The sequence below is a fragment of the Ascaphus truei genome, chromosome 1 (assembly GCF_040206685.1).
Source record: "Ascaphus truei isolate aAscTru1 chromosome 1, aAscTru1.hap1, whole genome shotgun sequence".
NCBI lineage: Eukaryota > Metazoa > Chordata > Amphibia > Anura > Ascaphidae > Ascaphus > Ascaphus truei.
Window position 1 is genome coordinate 16,335,974 of NC_134483.1, and position 8,911 is coordinate 16,344,884.

An 8,911-nucleotide genomic window follows, 5' to 3' on the forward strand; every position below is an offset into this window, starting at 1 on the left:
GCATCCAGAGGTTCCGTACCAACACTTTCCCCGAAAGGCCTTAATATAGATTTTGAGCTAGGAGCATTTCTGTGATTCTTTGCTTTCCTTTCCAGTATATAACTGTTTTGGCATTATACTATACTGCCTTTGTACGATTGTTTATGCCATCATGTATATTTTTATTATATTTTATGTATTACACTTATGTTTTTTTATGTTTAGTTAATGTGTAAGGTTATTGTTGTTTTCTGTATATGTATTATGCAAAGCTTATCAAATGCTCAGTGATTTCTATTTTTGCCAAGTAGGTATTGCTTTAAGACTGCCCTGATTGACAGGCCAATCAGAATGAGAGTGGGAGTATATATACCGGGCATCACTGACATCACTTTTTAACCCCTGAAGAAGTGTGCGCACGCACACGAAACGCGTAGGGCTATTTTATTTACTGTTGGACATGAAGGACTTTGAAGGTTAAGTAGGTCTTGTGCAGAATATTACAACTCGGTGAAGAGCAGCAGAGGAGTTAGGATCGCCGTTCCTTTCAGCTTCGTCAAAAGGCTCCGCCCGCTTGTGACACCACGTCCGGTGACGTCACTACCGGTCCCGGCTTGATACGGGACTTGGAGAAGTACACCGGAGACGTCACTTCCAGATTCAGGGAACCAGGACACACAGAAGAGCATACGGTGATCTGGACACTCTGCGAATCCTCTACACGTGGACGATAGATCTCACCAGTCTGGCTGAAGCACATTGCCTTTAACCTTCTGCCGTCCTGTGAGTTTCACTCAGGTTTTACCCAACCCGGATTGGCTTTCCTGTTAATGTCCAACATCTTATCTATTCTAGTTATATTAAACTAATTTTTATCTATAGCTTTGCTCTTGTGTTTGTTAGTCATGTATGTGTTTGTCAGTCCTGTTTGTGTTGTTAGAAGGTCCTGTGAGTTCATGTCTGTATGAATTATCATAGCTGTGTTGCACTAAATATCTTTTGTTTCATTTCATGTTCCACTCCTTATGAATGAGGTTCCATCTGGTCATCCCAAGATCGACAGGTTGCTGATCATTTTGGAGCTTGAACTATTTCAACTGGATATCCAGGATTCCACCTAATTTGACTTATCAGGCGCCGGTATCTCTCTTTGTTTTATTCTGCTCTCAAGATAGATACTTTTGGCATGCTGTAAGCCACGCCAGTCATAGTTGGGATGCCATCAGAGTAGGGTGTATGTGGTTTTTTGGAATAATGGTGCTCAATATAAGTGTGTACTCTGATCATACAAAATCCAGGCCATAATAACCATACTGGAACCAATCAAAGTGCTTTACAGTCCATTAACATATATCCAGGGGACAAATGACCTAGCGGTGTCCGCTTGACTACCGCAACCAGGGGCCTTTGTATATTAACCCCCTATAGAGCATGGACATCCCCAAATTTACAGTCAAAGGTAAGGGCCAAGGCCCATTACCTGCCCCTGGGGGTCTCTGGAATGAGTCCAAGGTTCCAGAGCGTGCAGTCCTATAGAGTAGAATCAGCAATTGAGTATTGTAGAGCAAAGGAGCACAGCAAAAACATTGTCCAGAAGAGAATAATTTGAGGGCAACTCCAGATAAAAAGTAAAAGGATTTTAATTCATCAGAACACAATGGAGATGACAAAAGCAAACGCACCAACGCGTTTCATCCCGTAGGGACTTCATCAAGGTGTGTGTGTGTGCAGGTGTCTGTGACCCTGCTTTAGGCCAGAGACCCTCTAGGTCCCAGCTAGGCCCCTACTCCCATCAGCTTGTGGTTGCTGCAGAGACAGGTCCATAGATAGGGACACTACCTGTGTAGTACCAGAGTGAGGGACACAGGCAGGATGTGGTCTGGGACCAGATAACCCCTCTGTACAAAGAGACATTGCTCATGGTGGAACAGTCCAGATGGGATACCACCCAACGTAGAGGCGGAGGCGTCGTGGTTCGTCAACAGATCCGTGGATCCCATCTTGCCGCAGCAGCGCGCCCGGGTGTGGGAGCACCCAGCAGGTACCCAACTCAACACATGCACCAACAAACACTTTAGCAGGCAGCGCTGTACCACACAAAGGGTGAGGTATTACCTTGTGGACACAGGGGTGGTTGAGTGCCCGAGCGCCCCTTAGGTGTGGGACAGTACAATTGAAGGTGATATATGGTCGTGCGTGACCAGGTTAAACCGGAATATCTATTAAGTTCATGCAGTAAAACTATTATCTTTTCACTAAGTGTGTGGTTTATTGTATGTGGGTCCTGTAATGGGGTTTTTCTACATACTAGAATCCCGTACAGGTGGAGGCGCTTCAGAGCATCGATCCAGGTACACCCTAGGTTCCCAGCAGCGGAGGCTCAGGCCTCCTGTGAGCTGCAGGTATTGCACCTTACACACACCGTAGCCACAAATCTCCCAAGGGGTGGTGAAAGTGCGCTACAATTGCAGGCGCTGCTGAGATCTCAGACCTGGGGTGCCCTACTCAGCAGACAAAATTGTAAATCATACAAACACCATGTTCACTCCCACGCAGCAACAGGTCCATGACTGTGCCTTAGAGATCTCTCGCTCGCGCTCTCTCTCTCGTCCTGTAACAGGGTTATTCTACATACTTCCCGTACAGGTGGAGGCTCTTCTGAGCATCGATCCAGGTTCCCAGCAGCAGAGGCTCAGGCCTCCTGTGAGCCGCAGGTATTGCATCTGAAGACACACTGTAGCCACACATCTCCCAGGGGGTGGGGGAAAGTGTGCTACACTTATGTAAAAGGTTGTTTAACGGTGTTTCCCCAACCCGATGGGAGATTCTGCCATTACCGCTTGTGTGGTGCATGCTACCTGTTGGTAATCAGGAGGGATGAGTCGTCCACCGATGGTTGTGGGGACACAGGACAGGTTTCTGGGGTACATACCCCACATGGTTCTCTAGCAGTGCAGCACCTTCATCTGCTGTAGGCTCCAGATGTATGGAGGCGATCGCCTACAGTAGAAATACTCCCTCTCCTTCCCCAGTAAGATCACACACCAGGCAGAAGGTATTATATGAACAGGAATGGTTTTATTGGGTCCACACTCTCAAGCACGGCAGTGGCCTGCCCAACACAGTCTCTGAGTCGGCTACCCAGCTGTAGGATGGTCCCTGGGCAACCACTATGGGTTAAGGGCCCCTGCAACTGTCCACACTCACTCTCCCCCGAGGGGAAGAGGAACAGAGAAGGCCCAATACTCAGGCACGCTGTTGTGTGACCTGCCTCTCTCAAATGGGGAGAGGCACTACTAAATTTGGGTGGCAATACCCCTTAAGTACAGCCAGGAGGAGGGCACCAGGTCTAAGCCAGGATTGGGTATACTCAGGCCTAGTTCAACCTCCTCCCCCTGTCACTCAAGGGTACAGCAGGAAGTTGGAAAACCCCATGAGTACTACTGGCAAAGCTGCTCTTACCAGGGCTTCCTGCCAGTGAGGGCAGACTGGTAGCCAGAAACCAGCCCTGCTATAGTTGTAACAAACTTGTATTGGACTAAAATACGATGTATTTGTATACAGTATGTTGCTCTTAAATGGAACTTCAATGTCCACAAGTCTCATTCAGGTTGTTGCAAAATACACGCAACTAAACACGCGCGGTCTCTTGACAAGGTTTATTTATTTAGCCTTAAAACATACAGCACACAAAACAAAATAGCTTCTCTTCAGCAGACAAAACAAAATAGCTTATCTTCAGCATGGCAAACAAAGCAGTTTCTCTTCAGCATGCAGGACACAACAGTTCATCAACCATGTACTTTGCAAACAGACCTTATATCAGTAATCTCTTCAGTAACTCACTCCTGTCTCCTGACCAGCTAGGCTAGATGTGTGTACAGCCTGGGGTTTTTAACACACCTTGATTAGGCAGCTGGGATCCAACTAATTGTCATGAGCTTCCCAGCTGAAGTTAACCTCATCACTGCTGTACTGCAAACTAAACATATGTCTGCCAGGCATATAGCTAGTGGTTTTTATTTACCCTGTCACACATGTGTTTTACCTTCTCTCCCTAAAAAGAAATTGAAGGATTTGAAAGCATATAAAAAATAACATCTCTGACAAACCCACATGCTGGTACCAAAAGGAATCACAACATTCAGTGTTTCTCTTTTTTTCTATCTACATTTTATTTTCTATTAGTGTTGACATCAATTTTATATTTTACCAGAGAATCTGATTCCTGTATATAAGTATAAGAAAGATCTTACCAGAAATTATGTATGTGTAGAAACTGCCATTCTATAGAAACATTCACAGTTTGGGCTACTCCTAATACCACTAATCAATTGATACTTAATATGCACAATTCAGGGATAAGGGTGGGGTCCCATTGCAGATCTGTTCAATAAGGATGTCATTAGCACCTCATTTCGTTAACAATGCCTAGTATGCTAATATGAGTCTCATGATTTACAAGGTTTCCACCCACAAACCCAGACACTGTTGTGTTCTTATGTGGACATGAAGGTGTGCTGGCAATGCTGCATTTAATCTGATCAAAAAGGGCCCCGGATTAAGGAATATATGAAATGCAGAAACTCTGTTGGTTTCTATGAAGGATGAAGAAGATAACTCTGATATAAGGAATGTTAGTGTTACATCTGCACGGCACTGTATGAAGAACATGGCAGCACATTCCACATATACATAGAAATAGAAATAGTAAATGGTAAAAACTATAGTGAATAGTAATGTTCATATAAAAACTGGCAGTACTGTATATGGTAAAACCAGCAGCAAACAGAAACATGGAAGGTAGGAGGTATCAGCAATGATCATATTTACAGCTGAGCACAAATTCATAGGCAATAAGGAAATCAGGATATATCACAAACCAACATAAACATTGTCATAACTATAGAAAGCATCGGTTTCCAACCCCTGAGCAGTACGGCAATTATATACAATTGTGTAGCACTCTATTGGACCAACATAAGAACTCTTCATAGATTTGTCTCCTCATCAGTCTCCAATGTCCACAAGTCTCTGATTCTGGTGTTTTACCTTCTCTGCCTAAAGAAGAGAAATTGAAGATTTGGAAGTTTATAAATAAATTAATTTGTCTCAAACCCTTGTGCTGGTTCCAAAATGTATCATAACATTGGGCTGTCTTTTCAATATTTTTTTTTATTAATTATTATATCCAATTGATTTTACCATAAAACCTGATTCCTGTATTCAGTATAATTATAAGAAATGTCTTACCAGATATTATTTGTGTGTAGAAACTGCCATTCTATAGAAACATTAACAGTTTGGGCTACTCCTAATAACACTAATCAATGGATACTTAATGGGCACAATTCAGGGATACGGGTGAGGTCCCATTGCAGATCTGTTACATTAACACCTCATTTCTTTAACAATGCCTAGTATGCTAATATGTGAGTCACATGACTTACAAGGTCCCCACCCATAATGAGTACTTTCAGTATTGGGTGATAACCTTTTTTATTTGGACTAACAATTAATAATATAAGACAAGCTTTTGAGAGTTTTCTCTCTCCCTCAGGTCAGCGATACCGATTTACAAATATTCCATGATCTTAATACAGGTGTTTAAAAATAAGATAGGTTTCCACCCATAAATATAGTGTAGCGGTCATGTAAAATGGCTACAGTCATCTCTCCTGCTGACAGTAAGGCCTGGTAAGTTGTGGGCATGCCAGCAGTAATTATGGAGGTTTGCCCTCACACCCTGGTGGGGTGCCCTGTGTATGGATGGGAGTAGTCACATGCTCTGACTCCATGGTTAGTGATGTCAGAGGTGTGTCAGCTTCCAGAGTGTACATAAGGCACAGCACTGTGTCTAAAAGTTAGTTCTGCCAGAGTTCTGCTAAGTGGAGGATGAGTCCTACAAGAGTTCTAGTACAAGTTCTAGCAGATGGTTATGTTATAGTAACTGAAGAGGAGACTGTGTCCAGGGACCTGGCACAGGGCAGAGATCCCTGCGGGGATAGGGAATCCCTATCTAAGGAGAAATACACCTTTTAAAGGGAGGCACTGACTGAACATGAGTGGCTAGAAATCTACTGCGAGGGGCAGCTAGCCCACTCAGGCAATAAAGATGTTCTCAATCACAAACCCTCTCGTGTACATGTGTGGAGTGAATGTACAGAGAGGAGCACCACGGAGGAGTTCCTCACCAGGACCATCCCCATGCGGACGCAGGGACCCTGATGAGGTGGAGGCGCTGCACTGGAACTAGGTGAGACTCAGCACACTACCTCAGCTGCCTGTCTGGATGGGTCCTCCCCACACACCATCATGCGGGAGACTCAGGAGTCCTGTTGCCAACAGGTGCACCACCAGACACTACCACACTGTAATGGGGGCCGGTTAGACCACAGGGGCCAATGTGAGATTGGGTGGGTCAGGCCGGTTCACAAAAACCGTTACAATAGTTATAAAAACTACTGAATAAATATAACTAATTACAGTTACTTCATTTATAGGTGTGAACAATGGCTTCAAATGTGTCAGATATTGAGCTTATCCTAGAAGGACTGGTGACCTTAACATCCCAAAGCCTGCAGCATGCAGAGCTGCAGGAACACTTCCAGGTCATAAAGGAGCTTGGCAGGGGGGGCTTATGGTTCAGTGATGATGGTGAAGGACAAAAACACAGGCCAGTGAGCAATTTACCATCACTGGCTTAAGATCTTGCTGTTCATCCATGTAAAGGATGTGGCCACCTAGGAGTTAGCCAGTGAATTGCACTTCTATGAGGTTTCAACAGGGAAGCCCCAGACTAACATAGATGGTATACTTCCTTTTGACACCCTGTCTGATTCCCTGACAGGTAGAGCTGCTAGTGACTACTCTCACACTCCTAAATCCCAAATGATACCCAGGTCTGGTTACTGAGTGCACTTTGCAGTATTTATAAAACAGCATACATATAGTTATACATAAACCCCTTTATTGCTATGCAGCACTGATGCTGTACTATGCACTTTACAAAGTAATATACAGTAGAGCACTGATAAAACAGGTGTGCAGCAGCATCAATACATAGACACATTTTCCTCTCCTTACAGATAAGATGATGGTTCTGAAAGTCCTGGATAAGAACAGAACACCACAGACAAGCTTCCTCATGGAGTTCAGTGTGTCCTTCTTCCTCTTATCTCATCACAATGTCATCGGGAGCTACGGTCTAGCCTTCCAGACCTGTGAACACTTTGTCTTTTCCCATGATCTCTCATCTGTTGGTCTTCTCTCACTCATTCAGGCTCCTGTAAGTAGGAAGTCACGTACCATAACAGTTCTACAAGTACAATTGCAGTTACACTTTGACCTGTTAGATGTAGCAATATGGAAATTTTGTTTTCCCTTATATTTTACTTTTGATAAACATTGCAGGAATCTTACAATGTGGAAAATACTTCTTATCAAAAACATTACTTCTTAAACCTGAAAACATTCTAGTATTTGATAAAGAATATCACTGTATTATAATGAGAGACTTTGGTCTCACCCATGTCAAGGGAACCGACATCAGACCCATCATAGGAAAAATACCTTGCATGTCCCCTGAGCTGTGTCAACTCCCAAACAGTGACACCTTGGAGGCTGATCCCAGCCTTGATGTGTGAGCATTTGGTGTGGTTCTCTTCTGCTTGTTCGCTGGTGAGTTTCCATGGTGGGTGGCTCTTCCCACAGAACAAAGGTACAGCAGGTTAGCAGACTGGCAAAATAGCCCCATAGTTGCTGACCCACCATCCCCATGGTACAGACTGACCACCACAGTACTGAAAGTGCAGTGTATTCAATAATAGTCCAATGCATAAAGTAACCTACTGAACCTGTTATCTAAGGTACAACATTTTAAAAGAGAAAGTGCTCGTACAGTGTCCACATGAGGTCCGATAATGTGTGACTAAAGATATATAGAAAATAGGGGTGGGGGAGAGGGGAGATAGGAAAGGGAAAGAAAATTGCAAAACTGAATTGTATATAAAAATGATATATAAGGAACAAAAACTTCTAAGAAGATGCGGCTTCAAAAAGGATCTCCACAGCCTTGGATGTTATCTATAAGACCAAATACAAGCACAAACTGCCATAGGGAAGTACATTACAAAAGTATCTTTCTGATCAATAGAAACAACAGATGAGCCCTTACAGAGGGTATATAACGATAGAGCTAATTGTGAACTGCGGATAATGTCCGTCTCCAGACTTCTCGGAACGTCTCTGTCACTCGTGTCCTGTGTTCATGCTGTCTCAGCGTTAGCTGATATCACAGAAGCAGAAACTGAAATGATGATTTTAGCAAAAGTTCTTAGAAACTCTTAGGAGGACAGGAGGGTCTCATGTAACGCTTCCCACGATCGTAACAATTGCAGCACAGCACCACTCCTACGCGTTTCATGGCAGTATCCACTTTGTCAGATATATATACACACACACATATACATTAATTGACTTTAGTTTTTTTAATTTCCTCTGGGTCGTCACGCTACAGTATGATAGATTTGAACTTTTAATCACATTAAATAATATGAGTTTGAAAGCACTGAGTAGGTACAGAAATTATATCAAATGTTGTAGTTCTCTTTATTGAACAAACATAAGAATTCTTCATATATTTTGCTCTTCGTGAGACTTCAATGTCCACATGTCTCTGATTCTGCTGTTTTACCTTTTCTCCTAAAGAAGAGAGATTTAAGCTTTTGAAAAATTATAAAAATAACATCTGTGATAAACCCTTGTGCTGGTTCCAAAATGTATCATAACATTGGGGTTTCTCAATTTACTATTTTTAATTCGTTTTTGTTTTTATTCAATTGGTCTTACCATAAAATCTGATTCCTGTATATAATTATAAGAAATGTCTTACCAGATATTATTTGTGTGTAGAAACTGCCATTCTATAGAA